This window comes from Lissotriton helveticus, chromosome 9, assembly GCF_964261635.1.
Source record: "Lissotriton helveticus chromosome 9, aLisHel1.1, whole genome shotgun sequence".
NCBI classification, from domain to species: domain Eukaryota; kingdom Metazoa; phylum Chordata; class Amphibia; order Caudata; family Salamandridae; genus Lissotriton; species Lissotriton helveticus.
The window spans coordinates 717,715,421-717,738,605 of NC_136070.1; the positions used below are offsets into that span (position 1 = coordinate 717,715,421).

General features: G+C 43.0%; 1 pseudogene; it reads left to right on the forward strand.

Moving 5' to 3' along the window:
• The first annotated feature begins 19,114 nt into the window (after window positions 1-19,114).
• Window positions 19,115-20,255, forward strand: LOC144783263 (uncharacterized; annotated as a pseudogene).
• Window positions 20,256-23,185: the final 2,930 nt, after the last annotated feature.

Below are 23,185 nucleotides of genomic sequence, written 5' to 3' on the forward strand. Positions count from 1 at the left end.
AAATAACAATTAATACATTTAAAAATTATCATTTAAAAAACCTTAGAAATTCACAGAAAAAAACATATGTTTCACACACGTTATAGTTAAAAATTTGCATTTAAAAAACCTTAGAAATTCACTGAAAAAACTATAGGTTTCACACATGTTATAGTTAGCTGGACATTTCACTCATGCAAAACCATTGAAATTCCCCCGTTATAGTTAGTTCAGTTAACTATAACTCGCGCGCCCGCAATGCACTGCTGATGACGTGACATATTACATCACTCATGACATGGTCAGTGACAATGTGGAAAAGTAAATTTTGCCATGTTCTGTGTCCCTACGTGTCCCCCATCTTATGCTATGTGTGCATGATTAATATGCATATGTATCCCCCATGTTCGATTAAAGACGCAATTACAGTTGTGTCCATCCCTAGTATGCCAGTTTCCAGTTCTCGTGAAAGCTACGAGTATTAGGCCTATGTAAAGTTGCGTTGCCACGTTTCTCAGTGTGCACGTTATTTCATTGAAAAGTCCCCGTTTCTAGGCCTCAAAAGGGCCCGGACACCAGATTCAGCTCCTGTCTCCTGAACCCTCGCTGAGGAGCGATATAGCCCCCACCTGTATCCTCGACCCTTCACTTACTTCCTGCCTCGCAGTGCCCGGCTCGGCCTGGCTCTGCCTACGAGTCTGCCAAGAGTATGTTATGATTCTAGTTATCAGTCCAGCCCTCCTTTTCTGCATTCCTAAGCTACTGAATCGCATCAATAGTTTCCGTCATTGTCTAGCCTTTACGTCTCCATGTAGGAGAAATACTGCATTTAACGGTCATTTAATATTCTTCATCACGCACTACATGTAGAATAATGCATGCTCCAGTCTTAGAGTCTGTTAGCCTCTCCCCTCCTGACTCTTAGTTTATATCAACATGTCCTCTAAACATTAGATACTAGATAGGGTTTAGGTACATGTTGCCCTGACTCTCCAGACTTCAGTCTCTACTCCTAGCGCAGAGTTCATAGCCCCCAGCTTCTCCTAGTAACACGTCATTGTCAGTTTGCGCGCACCATTAGGTCAGAGGTCCCGGCTCCTTAGGTAGCCCCCTCCATGTTTCCGCCCCATTTATGACATATTCTGTTACGTTTACATCACATGTCCATGTATACGCCTCTTGTTACACCCACTTTCACCCTTATCTTTCGCGACTGCTATTGACCACACCCACTGCTCCGCCTATCATATGTATTGCAATGCAACTGTTTTAGTATATATGCTTGTGCATTGTTATTAAAAGTTATCCTTTCCCTTGATCCTGCCCCCGGCAGCGCTGCCATCCTGTTCCCGTGCAGGTTGTCCTGTTCCTGTCATTTATGCTGTATTAAACCTGCAAACTCCTACTACCTCGAATCTTGACTCTTATTTATTGAGCTATCTGTTATTACTATGTCCAGTCAAACCTAGATCCGGTATTATTTATTTATATACCACATAATGGCGCCCGAACAGGGACTTGCCCTTTCCCCATGCGCCGGTGAAGCCACGCCGGCCCCCTGACCCTCTGCAGCCGTGACGGAACCATACCGTGCACGTGCAGATATTTCTGCTTCAAGTATCCCTCAGGCCCACGGAGGAGACGGAGGTGGCGGTCCAGCATCCAGACGAGGCGGTGGAGGAACGCGGCGAGTCCCGACCAGAGCCCAAGCCGAGAGTCCAAGGTCCGAGGTATCCGGAGGCCCACCCGTAACTGAAGTCCGAAGTTCGTCCGTCCGGCGTCGAAGCAGTCCAGTCCAGTCCGAGGCCTTCCGTTCTTGCTGCCCGGTGAGTACCGTTGCTGGGGTAGTATCTAGACAGGGTCAATCTAATTGACTCTGGTCCGTGGGTTTTGGTGGTACACAGACCCAAAACGAAGTGTCCACTTCGGTGGATGCGGGTCCTGACGTGTCTCTTTATGAGACCGGTAAGTTTCGTACTGTTTTAGCAGTGCATCTAGTTTCTGTTCTAGTCAGTTCTGTTCTCGAGAAGATTCATGTATTCTGTTTTCAGTATTCCAGGTAGTATTCTGTTCGAACTGTTATTTTAAATGTTCTTCATGTATTTTAATGTCGTGGTATGAAAGTGGTGTAGTTATCGTGTTCATTGTGTATTGTATTGTGTCTAGATTACAGTTCAGTCATGCCGCTATTTTCCAAACTACGTCAGTTGAAAACTAGAAAAGGTCTGTTAGAAGCAGCAGTTCCTGTCCCGCCTAGGGACAGTCCAGGTCACTTTATGTATCAGAAGCATGGCATAAGTGCCATATTATATCTAGATTTATGGGTAGAGTATACCAAACAGTTAGAAGAAAAGTATAGATGGCCTGTATCAGGCACATGGGATGCCGAGTGCATCATGCGAGTAGAAGAAGCATTGTGGAAAAAGAAAGCCAGACAGTCACAGAAAGATGCCATCGAGTTATGGCGCAAAGAATCTCATAAAAGAACCGAAAAAGAAATCAGAAAGTCAGAACTAAGTAGAGAATCCTTAGAACGAGCCCAAGAAAGGGAACTAATCGAGATAGGTGAACGAGTTAAAATCGAACAGTCAGACAGACAGAGGCATGCCCTCATTAAGGGTATGTATCCTCTTCTTGCCGAGGGCTTGCCAAAAGCAACCCCGGAGGCATCCAGTAATTTTCCGCCACCCTTAGTTCCGACCAAGCTACGTCACAAACCGACCGCAGCTGATATTTTTATTTCGTCCTATTTGGACGACACAGTCCCAGAATATGCAAATCCTGTTCCGCCAGCTCCTGTAAATAATGTAAATCCTGCTCCTCCAGTCACCGGAGTACCTGCCACGGTACCCCCGGTCCAGCCCACATTACAATTTCCCGCCGCGCCAGCACGAAGAGTATCAGTCGACGATTCTAGTTTAGGGGCCGCAGGAGGAGGTCCTCCTGGTACCCCGCCACCACACCAACGTGTAACATTAGTCGAGTTACATGAAAGTGCGTTACAGCGTACGCCCAAATATAAGTCCGTTGCAGATATCCGACGAGCTCTTACTGAATGCCGCTATGATCCAGTTGCAGGTGATGATAGTACAGTTATATATTCCATCCGTGTAAGACGGGTGACCGGGTATTTGGATACCCTACCGAATATGAAAGAAGATCTAGACATAATATATCGTTTCATCCGTACAGGGAATGATCCAGAAAGTATTGGCGAAGCCTTGTCTCAAAGGAAAGCTGAGATCCAGCTCATGTTATTAAAGTTTCTGATTAATTGTTTAATAAGAGAACAAGATTATCCGACCAAAGATCCGGCCGAAATGAGAATCCTGACAAGGTGGAGTGATAATATAGCCGAGGGTAAACACAGAACTGTCAGTAGTATAGAGAGTATGTACAAGAAAATTCGTAAGGAAATAATAAGGTTACACGAGAAACGAAAAGCAGCACAAGTAAGCGAGAAAGAAAATGACTCTTCTACAGAAGAGGTAGACGACGAGAATCCCACTAGAATAGCGTATGTAGGAAAATCTAGATTTCCAGACCGCCATTTACGCCTAGAACACAAGAAAAATTTTCATCACCCAGCACCAGAACAAGGTTCTCTAGAACAAGTATTTCAAGCTACCGATCACATTCTGAAATCACGAATCGGTTATAGTGAGTTAAGTACTATGCATGAACAAGAACTAGCCCGATCAGCAGTCCGATGGATTACTGATTCTACCACTTTTCCAGACGAAATAGTGGCACAAATGTTTCTGAAACTGCCCCCAGCCGAGCAACGACTGGTGGGTATGTATATGATCCAGCACCTCATTACTCTGTATGAGGGTCAGCACTCTGATCCAGGTCCGTTACACGATGTCCTGAACGAGTTACTCCAGTATAGATGGAAAGGTTTAGGTACCGATTTAATTAGTGTCATTCTAGAACAGCGCCACAAATATAGAACGTTCCTGAACCCGCATTTTGTTCATGTCTCACCTCCAGAAAGCAAACCCTTTTACATAGACAGACAGAATCCGTTACGAGAAGTACACCCAGTTAGGACAGCGGATGGTGAAATGCAACGAGTGTTTGTTTACACTCCGATTACAAAGATGGAACTCTTAGAGATGAAGAAATTAATTCCCTGTCATGACAAAGATCCAGCAGGGTTCCACCGAGAATTAAAAGACATGCTCCGTATGGGAGAATACACGTATCCAGATATAATTAAAATGTTAAAGGTCCTGTTGCCCGCAGGGGTATATGAAAAACTCAAGGAAAAAGAATGGGAGGTGGGAGAGAAAAAGATTGATTGGGCAGTTCTAGAAGCTGAAGATAAGATACGAGTACCAGGTACCGGTCTTGGAGAGAAATGTAAAGAATTACCAGAATTGTTAATACAAGTTTTGCCCAGATTATTAGCCACTAAAAAGGAAGACTGGGATGCAATCTCAGCCTGTAAACAGAAACAAGACGAAGACACTAGTGATTTCTATTCTAGATTTGAGAAATGCTTTATTATAAACAGTGGCTTGAAGACGAGTAGCGAGTCATACCCTCATCTTTTTGTTACTAAATTAGTCGAGAATTCAAGTCCACAAGTTAAGAATCGAGTTTTGAAAGTCGAAAGTACCTGGCAAGCTAATACCCCGTCCCAAATGTTACAGATGCTTCAGTATCACCAGAATAGAATCAGAGAAGAGCAAGATCATGAAAGGAAACGTATGAAAGACACGAAAATGAAAGTACTAGTTGCACAATCTGTTCCTCAAGACAGTCAGAAGAGGGGTACGAATCAAGCCAGTCATCCTGCAGCTCCCGTTAAAGGGACCTGCAATTATTGTAAACAGCCAGGTCATTTCATAAACGAGTGTGCAGTTCTGAAACACAATATAGCTACTGGTAAGACTAAAGAAAGACCACGTCCGCCTAGACAAGAACAAGTTTCACAGACTTCTCAGCCACAGAATGCACAACAGACAGTTCCAGCACCGCAGCCTATTGCTGCAACACAGCATGGTACACAGCAGATGTACCAGTATGCACAGTCCGAGTATCCAGAGTATCAGCCATATTCATGAAACAGCCTAGAGAGGGAGGTAGGCTTGCCTCTCATCGAGATACCTGTAGATCAAGAGGGTCCCTATGTTCATAGTCAAGTATTAGGGAAAGACAGAAAGTTTTTGATTGATACAGGGGCAAGTAGGACCACCATTAGTCACGCAGAAGTTCCAGGGGCTCCGCTCTCAGGCTCTAGAAATGTTTCCCTTGGATTTTCAGGAAAGCCTATTGTAAACGAGATATCTAAGCCAGTTACTCTAGAAGTAGGTCCATTGTCCCGCACTACTGATCTGTTACTTACGAAGTCATGTCCAGAAAATTTGTTAGGCATTAAGACACTGAAAGAATTAGGTGCAGTTATTTGCTGCTCCCCAGAGGGAATACGACTGTTTCTACGTGACTTCAAGGGTCACTATGTATTACGAGATTTTGATCCGAGATTGTCTAACGTTCCGCAGCATCTATGGGCGCAAGGTCCAACTGATGTAGGTTATATGCAAATCACACCCCATCGTGTGACTCTCAAACCAGGTGTAGTGTTACCACGAATCAGACAGTACAGATTGCCACCTGAGGCTGTAACAGCCTTATCCAAAATTATTGACGAGCTCATCGCTCAAGGAGTAGTTGTAGAAACTGACTCCAATGTATGTAATTCTCCGATCATTCCAGTCATGAAACGTACTGATCCAAATGCACCCCCAGTATATCGATTAGTGATTGACCTTCGAGAACTCAATAAATGTATTATTCCCCAGTACCCAGTTGTCCCAGATATCTCTTCCCTATTGACAGCCATTGATTCCGAAGCCTCATTTTTCACAGTCATAGACCTCAAGAACGCGTTTTTCAGTGTCCCCATCCATCCAGACAGCCAGTTTCTTTTCGGATTTTGTTTAAATGGAAGGAGCTATATGTTCACACGAGCTCCTCAAGGTTTCACAGAAAGTCCTAGTATTTACAGTCAAGCACTTAAGAGACAACTAGACAATATTCACATGCCAACTGACACTGCCCTGCTCCAGTATGTCGATGATCTACTGATCACAGCCCGTTCTGAACGTGCTTGCGAGCGAGCATCACTTACAGTCTTGTATTTCTTAGCAGAGATGGGGCACAAGGTGTCCCCTTCGAAGCTTCAATTCTGTGTCCAGCAAGTGATCTATTTAGGCCACTTACTGTCCAAGAGGGGTAGGCAGTTGACACCAGACCGTATCCAGTTAATAGCGAGTCTTCCTCAGCCCAAGACCCAGAAGGAGGTACGTGCTTTTATCGGCCTTACTTCTTACTGCAGACAATGGATTCCTCAGTATGCATTTCTAGCTAAGCCACTGATACAGTTAACGACACAGGAGGCAGCCGTATCGACTGTCCTCCCTTGGACATCTGAACATACACTTAGTTTTAATGAGTTAAAGAAAGCCTTATGCCAAGCTCCAGTTCTAGCTACACCGAACTACAGTAAGCCTTTTACACTTTTCGTCACTGAACGTGAAGGTACAGCATTATCTGTTCTCACACAAGATCAAGCAGGACAATACAAGCCCTGTGCTTATTTTTCGAGCACACTAGATCCTGTAGCCCAGGCTCTGCCTGCGTGCCTCAAGTCAGTTGCAGCCACAGCACTAGCTATCAGACAAAGTGATTCCATAGTATTAGGACATTCCTTGACAGTACAAGTTCCACACTCCGTGGAAGTTCTTTTAAACCGAACCCAGACTCAGCACTTGACAATTGCACGTTTAACAGGTTATGAACTGACACTGTTCCAGCCACACATAGAAATCAGACGCTGCAACGTTCTAAATCCTGCTACACTGTTACCGTCAGTTAATTCGAATCCTGCCACACACGACTGTGTGGAAGTAGTTAACACTATGACTAAGCCAAGACAAGATCTGACAGATATTCCATTACCAGATCCCGACCTGACACTTTATGTGGATGGTTCATGTATGAGAACAAGTGCAGGAGAACTAGTAGCCGCGTATGCAGTGACTACTGACACTGAAGTTATAGAAACACACCGTATTGACACCCTGTCTGCTCAAGCAGCAGAGCTAGTTGCTCTGACCCAAGCCTGCATATATGCTAAGAACCTGAAAGTCAATGTTTACACAGATTCACGTTACGCATTTGGAGTCGTACACAACTTTGGAGTGCTCTGGCAGGAGAGAGGTTTCATGACTTCTCATGGAACCAAGATTCAGCATGGTCTCCTTATTCAAGCTCTGTTAGATGCCATACATTTACCGACATCTATTGCTATCATGAAATGCAAAGCACATACGAAAGTTACTGACATTATTTCTCAAGGTAACGATCTAGCAGATCGCACAGCCAAGCTTACAGCACAGACTCCAGACATTCCAGTTAATCCGACACAGACACATACTCCAGATCCGACTACTTGTATGACAGTTAAGGACCCCACTCAAGATGTCATAGATATCCAGTTACATGCTACTCCCGATGAAATCAAGAAATGGTCCGAACAAGGAGGGGTCCAGACAGATCAGGGATGGGTAACGAAGGGTAGAGCCACATGGTTTCTCCCCGACTCTATGGTTCAAGTCATTATCAATACCGCACATAGTCCAGCACATTTAGGAGAAAAAGCTATGTTAGATAGTATCCAGAACATTTGGTTCAACAAGCATTTACGAGCTGCAGCCAAGCAGAAAGTCCGTACCTGTATGATATGTAGCCAGTTTAATCCAGGTAAAAGTGTCCCGGTGGAACAAGGTGGATTCCAGCCCCCTGACCACCCTTTTGAAGTCCTCCAGATGGATTATATTCAGATGGAGCGATGTCGAGGTTTCAAGTATGTCCTTGTAGTTGTATGCGCTTTGTCCAGGTGGACAGAAGCATATCCAGTCCCAGATTACACAGCCGCGACCACTGCCAAGCAGTTGGTTCGTGAATTCTTCCCCCGTTATGGACTCCCTAGAGTCGTATATTCTGACAACGGCCAGCCATTCTCATCTGAACTCATGAAACATGTTTCCCTTTTGTTAGGGTACCAGTGGAAGTTCCATTGTGTACGCCATCCTGAAGCAGCCGGTCTCGTAGAGAGACATAATCAGACCCTGAAAATCCGCATCGCCAAAATATGTAAAGAGAAAGGTGTGGACTGGCTAGTAGCTCTGCCAGTCGCTTTGTTTTATATGCGCATGGTCGCACATTCCAGATCAGGTCTGTCCCCGGACGAGGTCGTATTCGGCCGCCCCCCTAATATGTGGGGTACACCTAGACCCCGAAGTATTACAGATGTTTCAAGTAATATGCTGACAGATTACCTAGCTTCCTTGATGTCTGCCCTACACTCTTGTCGTTCACAGGTTGCCGCCGCATTTCCAGACAATACCGAGGTGGCACCGCATGAAATCGTTCCCGGATGCATGGTTCTTGTGAGGAACTTTGATCGTTCAAGTCCGCTGGAGCCCCGCTGGAAGGAGCCAAAACAGGTCCTCCTGGCCACCCGTACTGCCGTCAAGCTGGAAGGCAGGAAGGGCTGGGTCCACCTGTCTCATGTGAAAAGATTTTACGGACTAAAGACTGTTTCAAAGAACATTTCCGAGGATTTTTAAGGATTGCCAAAGTACTATTCTTAAGGACTGTCCCGCAAAAGACAATGATACAGATCCCTCCCTGTTAGAGAAAACTCCGCAGCAGGAGTATAAGAAAAAATTAAGGTCTAGTAAAATAAGTCAGCCAGTTTGATTGTCTAAGTCCTCCCCTAGGTGAAACGGTTAGACCGGTTTCTGACATGTATATAATAGACCCCCACAGAGAGAGAGTTAGTGAGAACTCTAAAAGTTGCACTATTATTTTATGTTTTCTGCTATATCTCAGCCTTATGATTACCTGCACATGTTATGCATTTTATTTGTATTTTCCAGTTTCTCATGTAAATAAGTCTGCTAATGCTACAGTAGAGCACACGTTTAGTGATCTACCTCCTCATGAACTCTCATATCGTCTCGCTATGCGAAATAATTCCTTTATCCGCATGTTACATTATTCACACCAGACCAGCAATGCCACTAATTGTTGGGTGTGTGGTCGACTCCCCCCTTTCCAGACACCGAAGGGAGTTCTGCCACTCTTTCCTTATCCATTTTCACATAACGGTTCATGCGGAGCATGGTCCACGTTAATGTCATCCTCAACAGATATGTCTTTTCTTAACAGTACATGTTTTCCAGACAAGCAAGGTCTTCCCCACAGAACAGGGTTAGATCTAGAAAATGAAGTTTATAATTTAGGTAATTATTCTTCGAATTTCATGGTCCTGAATGTTCAGTCTGATACTACTCCAGACTTACCTGCTATATCAGTACTACCAGTCAAAGGCGAATTATGTGTCCGAAAGAATGGTTCCGTACATGTAGGCCATAGTGATTGTACTACTATTGTCAAGTATAGTGACAGTGGGAAATCTATTTTCAAAGCTTCACGTCATTCTTATTTTGTTTGTGGTCAGACCGCATATGTTCGTCTGCCCCTCGATTGGGAGGGAACCTGTTATATTGCCTTCCTACTGCCACCAGTTTTTCTAGCCCCACCTGACTATCATAGGAATTCCCACCTAGTACATACTAGACACAAAAGAGACCTCCCGATTGTCGATTATACTGAAACTGCTCTAGAACAATATATAGATATCAATAAAGGTGTCTTCCCCTATTTAGGTACTGTCGTGAATAGTAAACTGATACGTAGATTAACCAGAACACTTGAAGCAGTAGTGATTGAGACTACTTCTGCTCTAGGTAACTTAACCGAAGAACAATCCTTTATGAGAATTGTCGTGCTCCAGAATCGTCTCGTCCTTGACGTCATACTGGCCGATAGGGGCGGGGCATGTAGAGTCATCGGATCTAGTTGCTGCATTTTCATTCCTAATAACGCGCCGTCTGTTTATTCAGCTATAACCAGACTCCATAGAATTGCCCATATGTTACACCAAAATCCAGGCACCTGGACATGGTCCGGTTGGTTCTGGAATATAATTTCCGCCTGGGGATGGAAAGTATTGTCATTTCTGGGTATTGCAGTAGCGATCATATTCAGTTGCTGCCTCTGTATACAATGTGGCCCTGCGATTTGTGGCATTTGTGCTACCTCTTGTATTCCTAGTCCCAAGTCCCGTTCTAAATCCAGTTCCAAGAAAATTCGAGACGAGCAAATGATACTATATGAAATGATAGATGGTATCATGAATATTGATGTTTCCTGATGGAAACGTAGTGACAAGGAGGGAATGTGGAAAAGTAAATTTTGCCATGTTCTGTGTCCCTACGTGTCCCCCATCTTATGCTATGTGTGCATGATTAATATGCATATGTATCCCCCATGTTCGATTAAAGACGCAATTACAGTTGTGTCCATCCCTAGTATGCCAGTTTCCAGTTCTCGTGAAAGCTACGAGTATTAGGCCTATGTAAAGTTGCGTTGCCACGTTTCTCAGTGTGCACGTTATTTCATTGAAAAGTCCCCGTTTCTAGGCCTCAAAAGGGCCCGGACACCAGATTCAGCTCCTGTCTCCTGAACCCTCGCTGAGGAGCGATATAGCCCCCACCTGTATCCTCGACCCTTCACTTACTTCCTGCCTCGCAGTGCCCGGCTCGGCCTGGCTCTGCCTACGAGTCTGCCAAGAGTATGTTATGATTCTAGTTATCAGTCCAGCCCTCCTTTTCTGCATTCCTAAGCTACTGAATCGCATCAATAGTTTCCGTCATTGTCTAGCCTTTACGTCTCCATGTAGGAGAAATACTGCATTTAACGGTCATTTAATATTCTTCATCACGCACTACATGTAGAATAATGCATGCTCCAGTCTTAGAGTCTGTTAGCCTCTCCCCTCCTGACTCTTAGTTTATATCAACATGTCCTCTAAACATTAGATACTAGATAGGGTTTAGGTACATGTTGCCCTGACTCTCCAGACTTCAGTCTCTACTCCTAGCGCAGAGTTCATAGCCCCCAGCTTCTCCTAGTAACACGTCATTGTCAGTTTGCGCGCACCATTAGGTCAGAGGTCCCGGCTCCTTAGGTAGCCCCCTCCATGTTTCCGCCCCATTTATGACATATTCTGTTACGTTTACATCACATGTCCATGTATACGCCTCTTGTTACACCCACTTTCACCCTTACCTTTCGCGACTGCTATTGACCACACCCACTGCTCCGCCTATCATATGTATTGCAATGCAACTGTTTTAGTATATATGCTTGTGCATTGTTATTAAAAGTTATCCTTTCCCTTGATCCTGCCCCCGCCAGCGCTGCCATCCTGTTCCCGTGCAGGTTGTCCTGTTCCTGTCCTTTATGCTGTATTAAACCTGCAAACTCCTACTACCTCGAATCTTGACTCTTATTTATTGAGCTATCTGTTATTACTATGTCCAGTCAAACCTAGATCCGGTATTATTTATTTATATACCACAACATCACTCATGACATCACTAATGACATCTCAAATGACTTCACTGATGATATCACTGACGACATCATCCTTGTGAAAGAGTGGCAGACCTCCTCTCACACTAATATAACCTTTGATACACACATTCAAAAATAGAAAATAAAATGTTCAAAAAAATGGAGATACCAATACCAGTTACAACAACCTATTCATTAATTCCAACATCTACATACACATACACTCATTCACAAACATTTCTATACAGTCACTCATACATGTTCTCACTCATCATTTTATACTCATACACCTATACATCCTGTTACACACCGACACTCATACATAGAGTTACTCACACACATACTCACACATGCAAATAAACTATCAAACATCCATTTACTTGCATATACAGCTATACACACACCACTATACTTACTTCTACAGAAACATACACATACTTACTCTCTTAAACAATCACTTATAGAAACACATACTTATTTATACAGGAACTCTTCCAATCTCTCACTCTCATATATACTCCCTTATAGGCATCAATACTCACATATACTAGTTTAAAACATATGTACTTACTCATAAAGACACTATTGGGACAGTCCTTCACTCACTAACACACCCATACACAAATTCATCCACCCATACAGTCTTACACACATGCTGTCTTCAAAACACATACAAACAGTGAGTCAGTCATTTATGCATCTATACGCTAAGTAATATCTCCCACTGAACCATACAGACACGCATACTGATACTGAAAAAAACAACTAATAAGCCATATACACACTCATGTAGCTACTCACCAACCCATGCAGCCACGTACACACAAAGTGAGACACTGATACAGATATTTACATATTTAAACATTACTCGTTAATACATGTATTCACTAAGATACACTTAATAAGTCAGTTATAGAATCAATTTTACAAAATAAAATCCATTTAGACATTTATTATACCCATTTATTCTTCCATCGACCTTTAGATACACATATATAAAAAAAAATATTTTTCAGAAAGACACACATTCACTGGATGATGTCATCAGTGATGTTATTTGAGATGTCATCAGTGATGTCATGAGTGATGTCACTGACCATGGCATGAGTGATGTAATATGTGACGCCATCAGCCGTCCATTGCGGGCGCGCGAGTTAAGGTTAACTGAACTAACTATAACGGGGGGATTTCAATGGTTTTGTATGAGTGAAATATTCAGCTAACTATAACATGTGTGAAACCTATAGTTTTTTCAGTGAATTTCTAACGTTTTTTAAATGCTGATTTTTAACTATAACGTGTGTGAAACCTATCGTTTTTTCTGTGAATATATATATATATATATATATATATATATATATATATATATATATGTGTATGTATGTGTATATATGCATATATAAAAGGAGGGGATTGAATGCCCATGTTCACACACTTTGGTCAGGTTAGGTAACTGGCCATCCCCAAAAGCACAATGTTTTCATTCTTCTTTTGCTTTTGAAGAAAATATACTTTTTAGGTTCTTTCCTTCATTGGGTTCCCCAGCGGTATACAGCGCCAGGACGCCACGTAACGAGGTAACAGTGCGCTTTACAAGTATACATTCATTCATTCATTCATCATTCATTCCCCTACAGAGTGTAATGCTAAAGGTTTTCACCCTCTCATATCTGGTTAGAAAGCCCCACTGGTGCAAATAAGTTCTATAATTCTGACAATTTAGCCCACACATTGCACCACTACTGATTTCTCACTCATTTCTCACCTAGCAATGGGTCATAGACAGGGAGTGTTTGGTAAAGAGTAATGCATGTGTGCTAGCTACAGATAATTATGCTGAGTTGCAGGAAATATAAAGAATTATATTGTAAGGTGAATGGGCTAAAATGCTTTTTGAAGCAGTGCATTCGCCAGCGGCTACAAAGGATTGGACAAAGAGTGGTAATATTATGTTTATTTATTGATCTTTAGTAATGAGTATATGCCAATGCAGAAGGATAGTGTGCATTGAATAACTGTGCTTCGTATTATGATGTTTTAAGGATACAATGTGCCCAGATGTAATATGTCTTTTAATATACAGGTGCAGTCTTTAGGGGTGTTTGTGAATGGGTGTTCTGTAACCAGGCCCGGACTGGCCGTAGCGGGCACCGGGCAATCCTCCGGTGCGCCGCACGAGTGGGGGCCGGTTTTGGACCCCTGGGGGCTGATTTTGTTACAGGGCCGTTTTTGCAGCATCGGCCCTGTAACAAAATCGGCCAAAAACCGGCCCTGGCAAAGAGCTCGGCGGCACCCCAACCCCTGGGGGTTGGCAGCCGAGCACTTTGCCAGGGCCAGTTTTGGTTCCCAGTCCGGCCCTGTCTTTAACAAACAAAAACAGTTGTCCCTTTTGTGCCATGTAATGCAACGACAAATTATGGCAGCAATATCATTATATAAGATCTCTAAAATAGCATTTCTGATTATGCCAGGGCTCCTTCCATAGTAGGGTTTGAATACTAACTATTACCTTATGCTGCCACGTTCCACAGATCTACATACAGGGGCTGAAGGTAATGGTAAGAAAAAGTTACAGGGCTGAAGTGCTGTTTCGAGTATGTGCAAAATTACTAACTTGCATGTTTCAAGGGTTTTCACCAGCTCTTCTCTAAAAAATGTTCCCATGCTGAGACAGGTTGAATTTTTACTCCTCAAAATGGCAGAGATAATACTTCTTCCGATTTTGGATAACAGTGGAGGTGCAGATTTTCGCATGAGCAGATCTACAACTGCATATTTGCTTATGCTTAAATGCAGTTCACAAATATTTTCTAGGAGTACTATTTCTTGGCCTACTTCTGTAAAGTCTTGTGAATTAACAACAGTTGTATATCTGCACTTAATGAAAGAACGTGGGTGCACTTTATTTCATAACTGGGCACCTAATTAGGTCTGGCATTAACAATGACCTTCTGTGTTTATTAAAATGTTGTCTCTCCCTCTCTCTCCATGAGGGAATTCCTCACATCCACAGGCCAACAAATACAACATGCACTGTTGATAAGTGACCTCCTCCAAGCATTACTAAGACCATCCAAAGAGGCCATAATAAAATGTGCGGCACACACATCATCAAAATATTATGTATCGAAGGGCAACGCATTTATTGATGGGGAAGAAAAGAGAATAGCACTGACAGGCTGCTAGTTAGCAATGGTACAAATAACAAGCAGCGAGAATAACACTAAAGATAACAGTGACTCATTACACTCTGACCCAATAAATATTCAGAGGAAGGTAGAGGAGGATGAAAAAGAGGAATGGGCAAAAGGAGATGTGTGCAAACAAAGGAAGGGTTATGGACAAGGCTCAATGGGAAGGTATGCCTGCCTTCAGCAATGCTTCCTTCCATCATACGCCTTTTTCACGGTCCCTCACCTGTTGGCCGAGATGGCATGATCAGACTGTTTTCCCTATGTTGGTACAACTCCAAGTTCCACCAAATAGCAGAAAGACTTTGCAGATAATGCACTGTTTGCGCACAATACAATACTGGAAAGGTCACACCAACTGCACCTGGTCATTTCACTCCTCCCCACGGACCATTTGAAAGCCTCCAGATGGACTTCATAGACATGCCCCCCACTCACAAGTACAGATATGTTTTGGTAATAGTGTGCATGTTCAGCAAGTGGACAGAAGAGTCTCCCACCAAGAACTGTGGTGCAGAGACTGGGGCCAAATGCCTTCTAAAAGAACTCATTCCGTGATTTGGGATTCCATCCCTCCTGAGCTCAGATAATGACCCTGCATTCATCTCCCATGTGATAGCGGAACTATGAAAGTGGCTTGGGGTCACACAGAAATTACATTGCGCCTATCACCCTCCCGCAGCGGGTGTGTTGGAGAGGAAGAATGGGATGTTGAAGAATAAGATTGGAAAAATGTGTGCATCAACTGAATTTTCATGGGTAGGTGCACTACCACTAACCCTGCTGGCAATGAGAAGGACGCCAGATAGGGTAACAAAGCTCAGCCCCACGAAATAGTATTTGGCTACCCTATGAACTTTGTAGGCCGTATGTCCACAGCTCCACTATCATTAACAGACTACATGTTTTTATGTTATTGCAAGAAATTAACAGAAACCTTACGTTATCTTCACCGCCAGGTTCTGCAGGCTCTTCCAGAAGCAGCAACTCCACCGCCACATGACCTGCAGCTCGATGATTGGATCTGGGTAAAGGCCCATACCCAACGGCACTGCCTCCAGCCAAGGTGGAAGGGACCACACCAGATCATCAGTCAAGTGCCAAGGGCTGACATCCTACATTCACCGCTCTCACACCAAGAAAGCAGAAGGGCCAGACAGCAGAGAATAAGCTCCACCAGCACCACCAGTAACATCTGAGGCACTTCTCAGGTACAACTTTTGATCCACCACGCAAGACAAGACCAACGGGAAATAAGAGGCAGATACCTGCTCAGGGCAGGCTAGGCCTCCAACAGAAGACAGAAGACACCAGAGGCAGTCACCTACTGCGCACAATAAGTCCAGACCTCTAAAGACGTCTGTCTGCCTTCCAAGGGAGTGCCAACTGTCATGCGCTAGTCACCTCTGACTGTACACCATTAAGGCACCAACGTTTTCTTCCAAATGGTTGACTGGCGTCTGCACCACTAGAGCCCTAGGAGGTGCAGAGCCCGCTAGTTAGAGTTGCTGGTGATGCTCCAATTAGGCACATAGCGGTGCTTCACCCGCTAGTTAGATATCAAGGACAAGGCGTTGGAACATCAAAGGACTGAATTGAACACTTGGTTAAGGGTATGCAACAACTTAAGTAGACCACATTTTCGACAAATGCCAGCAACAAGATCTGGAAGGTCTAGAACTATACAAGTGAGGGTAGAAGAGTCACAACTAATAATTCATATAAGGTTAATGTGTCCTGGAATACAATTAAATAGTGAGCTGGAACTAACTGTGCCAAATACTCCGCTATGGAGTGGGTTAAGAGACCTGAACTTGCAAGACATCTCGTCCCCCCTTTTGGACATCAAACAACAGCACAAGATATCATAGACATACGACTTGACATGTTGGATTGCGTGATTTATGCAATAGAAGAGATCGGATCTGGTCTTATCAAAGACATTAACTGAACAAGTGAAAGAAAGGAACAATGCAAAGTATGAGAAGAACGGACTGAAAATAGCCATCAGTGTTAGGAGCAATATTGATACCAGTCCCAGGGATAATAAAGACTGCGCTGATAATAATATTTGCAAAATACATTGAAATACCGTTCAGCAATGGCCGGCAGGGAGGTGAGGGTTTAGAAGATAGTGATTTGGTATCAGATGGAGCAATGTAGAAGCCATCTTTCTTGTACGATACCAAATGCTGTAAGCTTTAAGGCCCTGCTAAGTTGACATAAAAAGCAGTGCACAACTGCTTGTACTTTTCCATTTGCTTCAGAGACACAGCTTTTGTAACACAAGGTTTGATCAAGTATAATACGTAACAGGGAAGATGCTCACATAGACACAGACATTTCAGCATAGCACATTTTGAAATATATCTGGTCCTTTCTATTATGTTGCAATTGCTAACTGGAACGTATATCTTACATTACAGTGGAAAGTCCCAGCAGCTGCCCACTTGGGTCACGTGGTCAGCAACAGTATGGTTCGAACCTTACATGGTATATGACTGTTTAGAACCTTTGCTAATTGGTCAAATGGATAGGGCTTAATTTGTGATACGTATGTGATGATGCCGCCTCCTTTGTTATTTTGGCCTATAAAAGCTGTCACCAACGTCACATCTTTGGGCATTCAGTACTTATATTGTCTGCCTCCGTGCTGCACGTATCTTTGCATTATTTGTTGTTCCCCAATAAATCTTGCTAAAAGTTGTGCTGACAGAGACTTGTGTTATTTGTATTATTCCTTATTATTTCTATTTCAGCTTCTACACTGTAAGCAATCAATGCTTCTCTCACAGGGATCCCTGAACCGTCAGTTCGACCCGACGATAGCCATGTCCTCCCTCCGTCCGCCGAAGGGGATGGGTCATTCATCCAAAGGAGTCCCTGTTCGGACACCAACTGAAGGAAGTGGCCCAATTAGGTTCACCCAGGTCACTCACGACCACCTCTCAGCCTTCCACACCAAATCAAGAGTCGGTCAGACAGTAGAGAATACAAACCAATATCCATTTATTTAGAGTACACTCAGAGCGGAGCCCGGTCTGCCCAGTCTCGAAGGAGTGCTGCAGAGGGACTAAAGTCCGCAAGCATAGAGATACTTTTAGTACATTTCGTGACTGGGCTAGAACAAGCCCATAGTAGAATTTTTCAAGCAGGTGCTGTAAAGCAATGCGAACGAGAGAGAAAAAACAATCTCAGTGCTCACATCTTACAAAGTTGCAGAGTCCAAGGCCACTGCAGGCAGGCCCGTCTTCATACAAGTGGGAGAAGGCCTATGTCTAGAGGGAAAGGTATGCGCTAATAAGAACAGTCTATTCATTAGTAAAGCAAAACCCAACCTTGGAGAAATGAAACCTAACGGAGGCCGTATCTCAGAAATAGCAATAGATTAGTTTTGATAATGATTCAAAATGGCGCCTAGATAGAAAATGGTGCTGCGAATGCTAACTACATAGAACAATGCGTGAACATGAATTTTTCTATTCCAACAACAACCAATATATACTTGATAATTTACACTATTTATAATACAAAAACACCACAAGACTCCCTGCCTATATGCAACCTATAAAAACACTCTGCACATTAAAAAGTTGTCTATTAACCATGTTTAGTGCTTGAAAGATCAAGTGCCATTTCATTTGTTTATACCTGTACCTCATTAGATCTTCATATTGTACTTATTATGTCCCACACTCTCCCGCTATACTGTGTTTCTTACTAAAAAGCCTGTATGTATAGTTATTATATCGATTTCACTAACTTGTATGTTCCATAAATATCAAGTTCCAAAGTTGTATGTAATCTTCTCCCAAGTCCAACATCTTCATAAACAACAAGTCTTTACATCGTATGGTGTAGTGCCTCCTGTTCCATCTACAATTCAGAGACAATGATTTTGGTACAAGGTAACTCCATTTCCAAACAAGGACCATATGGACAGCGCAGGTCCAACTTCTACATACAGTGTAGCTAGCAAACCCTACTGACACAGTATGATATATTGGACAATCCGAAGTATCCTTCAATCATTCCTTACATATTGCTAACACAATCAAAATGAAAATTCAATTTTGATTGGGGGTACTAAAAAATGAAAGCAAGGACCCATTCAGAAAGTGTTTACTGTGTATATCTTTGTATATCATGAGCGCCCTCTATTTAACATACCTTATACATGTGCAAAGTACTGATTCGATCTCAAACAAGTATCCAAACATGCCTGCTCAGGACCATGAACTGTTAACAAAATATCAGATTGGACAACCCAGTGCAAAACCATATAAATAGACTATGATCACATGAAATACCAGAAAAAGACCTGCACAGTTGCTCAAAGCTGAAGGTAAGCACCTGATTAGTTTAATTTTCTTCATCGAATACAGTATGCATCTATATCTCAAGTTTGTTGGGATTTTACTGAGTACTTTCAGAAAAAAAACACAATGTCTGATTATGAGTCAGGCAAAGGTGCTGCAGAGGCAATGTTCACGTTGGATTGTGAGGCATATTCGGATGCAACATCTACCCAGCATGCACACTCCTTGCCAGAGCCAACCAAGAAAAAAGCGCTTTGTGAAGTACAGACCAGTATGGGAACTTACACACCACAACATATGGAGTCGTCGGAAGATGTGTACAATACCAAGTGCATCCTGTGTAATAAAGGTTTTTCCATTCTCTATGGAGGAGAATGGGATCAAAATACATGAAGCAGGAGCACAACATAAGAAACGTGCTTCAGGCAGGGTGAAGATGGCAATAATATATTCCTACCTGCAACCAAGCTTCCAGCCAGAAGTAGCTTAAGTAAGTCATAGCTTGCTTCATCATAATATGACATAGGTTGCATGTAATTCATGTACACTCTTCTTGTTTTGCCAGACTCTTTCTAAGACTCCCACATTGATTATGCAAGCCATCTTGCAATTTTCTATTACTCTCTTTAAATGTGCAGCAGTGTTTACTAAGCCAGGTTGAATTTAACATGCTTTTCTCACTCTGTTTATATCAAGAACACATTATAATTGATTTTGGGTTAGCAGCTGACACTTTTCTTTAAATTTGAAGCTCTAAATCCCATTGTGGCCACTATTTTCTTCACCAACGGAGACTTTCTTTGCATGCTGCTAATACCTTTGTAATTTCTTTTTTTAATTTTAGGTCACAGCTGCAGAAGTGACTCAGGTGTACCATGCTGTGAAGCATCACATCTCCTACCGCTCCCTGGATTGTGACTTCAACCTATCCAAAGTAATTTATCCTGACTCATCCATTGCGATGAAAGCATCCTGTGGCCGCACAAAGGCATCAAGTATCACTACGAATGCGCTTGTACCTCTATTGTTGCAGCAAGCATATTAAGACTTAAAAGATGGATATTTCTCAGTTTGGAGCGATGCCTCAAACAAAGGAGACATTAAGCTATATCCCCTTTTGTTGCATCACTTTAATTTAACTTCCGGAGTGACCTACATTCTGCTGGATTTCTATGAGGATACAGCTGAGACTGCTTCAGCAATTGTACAGCAGATCACAACAAAATTAAAAGAGCATAGGTTGAAATTGAAGAATGTTGCTGCCTAGTGTGTAGACAATGCAAGTTTCAACTATGGACGATATCATTCTGTATTTCAGCTTTTGAAGGGATCAAATGAAGACATTCTGCCTACAAACTGTCCTGCTTACATTATACACAACTGTACAAAACAAGCCATTAATGGACTGTCTATGGATGTAGAATCCTTTATTCTAAAAGTCTACAGTCATTCCTCTTCTTCAGCTAAGCGAACAGCGGAGTTGAGAGAATTTGTTTTCTTTTGTGGACCTAGAGTGACAGCCGTTGTTTTGGCATGTCCCAACACAGTGGCTCACTTTGTTCCCAGCCATCGAACGACTGTTGAAGGGCCGGGAGCGCTAAAATCTTATTTCCTTTCCTTTGGGCAACAAAAAACACCCAGCTTAATATGGGATTTTCTAGGACTTGAAAGTGGGAAGGCTACAATGTCATAAGGCCAAGCTTTTGTTTTCTTTGTTCAAAACATTTTGGTAATTTTCAACGTGTCTATCCTGCAGCTTGAGAAGGATGAGCTGAGCGCCCCAAAGGTACCAGGTATCTTCAGGATATTGCGGAACAACTTAAAGGACAGAGTGGAAAATCAGTTCTTTGGTTTCCAAGTGCACAATTATTTAATGTCCCGTGATTCAGAGTTTAGCACAAGCATGCACTGTGATTTTTTGGAATGTTTGGAGTGCTCCTTAAAGTATTTAGAAAAATTGCATGATTTTTCAGAGAGCCATTATTTTTCAGCATTAGACCCATGCTGCTTTAGAGAAACTCTCCCTTTTCAGCATCTCTGCAAAGCTGCTAATGTGGTTAACTTGTCCTGTCATCTGGAACTGCAGTAACTATTTAATAAATACAGCATAATTGCTCCTGCTTTGCGAGCTGTGGCAGGCATCAACTTGCCATGTGCGCAGAAATGGCTGAATGTTTTGTCAAAATTGCCTTGCGATATTCCCAACATAAAAAAAATCATGTAATTTATACTTACCTTGCCAGGCAGCAATACTCCTACAGAGAGTATTAATTCTCAGTTGAAGTTCACCTGGACTGACATTTAAAATGGGTGTGATGTTGAGCTTGTTAAGGAAGAATTGCAGATCCAGGTGGACATGAAAAATATGTGAGCAGCCTTCTACCAATTTTCTCTTAGAAACAAAGAACTTCTGAAGTCGTTAGTTCTGAGACAAAGTACAATTTAAAAAATCAGCACTAAAATTATTATTGCTACCGTCTGGGAGTCCAGGTTATAGCAATCATAATAAGGGGGTAAAATCCTGTTACTTACATTAGTGGTCAATTTTTGCTTGGTGTGCTGTATTACTTTTGAACCTAATATAAAATTATTTTGACTTGTACTTATGTTTATTGTCTATTTACTTACGTATATACGATTGTGCAACCTCCTTTGTAGTGCCTGCAAAACTTAGCCTTTGTCTTGAATTTTTGTCCTGAATTTTGACCTTCCGTCCAGAATTTTTGTCCTGAATTTAGACCCATTGTACTGAACTTTTACCCTCACCATCCTCAATTTACACCCATCATGGTCACCCTATGCTCCACTGACCCCAACCCCGCCTGGCTGCTTATGTAGCTACCTCGATCCTGAAGGAATGAGTCGCAAATCCTCTCAGGTCCAAGCCAATCAATACTGGCGCCTTGCACAAAATGGGCAATAGTTGGAAAAAAGTAACAGGCTTACCATCCTTGTGCTTAAACAACTTCCCCTCAATGGCTGTCCCTGGCCGCAGGTCAGAAGTACCAATGTAGCGGGCAAATACCGGTCATGGGAGAATGCTTTTTCCCTTTTTCCTTTGGTCAGTCTAAAACTTGTACAACCAAACATGCAAGCCTTCTTCACTTCAATGCACCTCTTCCCACGGCAAACCCCTAGTCCCCCTGCCCCCCAGTAGCCCCGACACCCAAAATGCCCCCAAAAACATCCATGATATCAGCGTTGAAAATAAAACTCTCACTCTTGTACGAGCAAACTCTGGGTACTCTTAAGTACTTCATACAAGATATCCAGGGTCAAAGGCCTCTGAATCTGGCCACCTTGCACCTCTCCAAAATCATTTCCCCCCATTTTCCAGCTGAGGGGGCGTAGCCCTATAAGAACGTGCCCAAAATTGTTACTTTTGACTGACCTTTCTCTATGAGTGAAAGTATAAATTGCACAACTTCCACCACCCTCTCCTATTCCTGCAACCACCACATGTTCCCCCCAAACATTCAGACCAAGCCTGATAATATGCCTTCATTGTGGAAATAGCTTAAGACTCAATTGGAGCTTCCTCTCTCTCCAAGGGACCGAATCTCTTCACCTGGTCCGCCTCCATGGCCAGCCCCTGGAAACTCTACCACTGTGAATGTAACAAAGCATCGGCAATGTCATTTTCCACACGACGCATGAGTTGGGCTCCAAAAATAATGTCAAGTCTCAAGCCCTACAATACAAAAACCTTCAGCAGCTGCCGCAACTGTGGCTCCCTGCGGACAACCTGTTAACTACATGCACAACCCACATGTTCTCAACTCTGAAAAGAACCCTCCGTTGTGCCAGCTGTTCCCCCAAAGCCCCACCCCCACCACCCAGGGACAAATTCTAAGAAGGCAATACTACACCTACTCCCTTACCATGTCTCAGGTCAATCTTCTATACACCAATGACCTTGCCAATGAAGGCCAAACCTGCAACCTCCTGCTCCGTCTGAAAAGATTTGGGCGCCCCACTCCATGTCAGTCAAAGCTGCTAGTGGAATACTGTTGAAGGATTGTAAGAAAGTCCTCTACATTCTCAGATCCTCCTCAACCCCTGCCTACAACCTGATATGATGATGAGGTTAGGGCGGTCCTGATAGAGACAAACCTAGTAATTTACAAAAAGTTCTCCCTGCTCTCACTACCCTGCAGGAAAAGTTCAGGTGACCTAATAAGACCTGCACCTCATTTA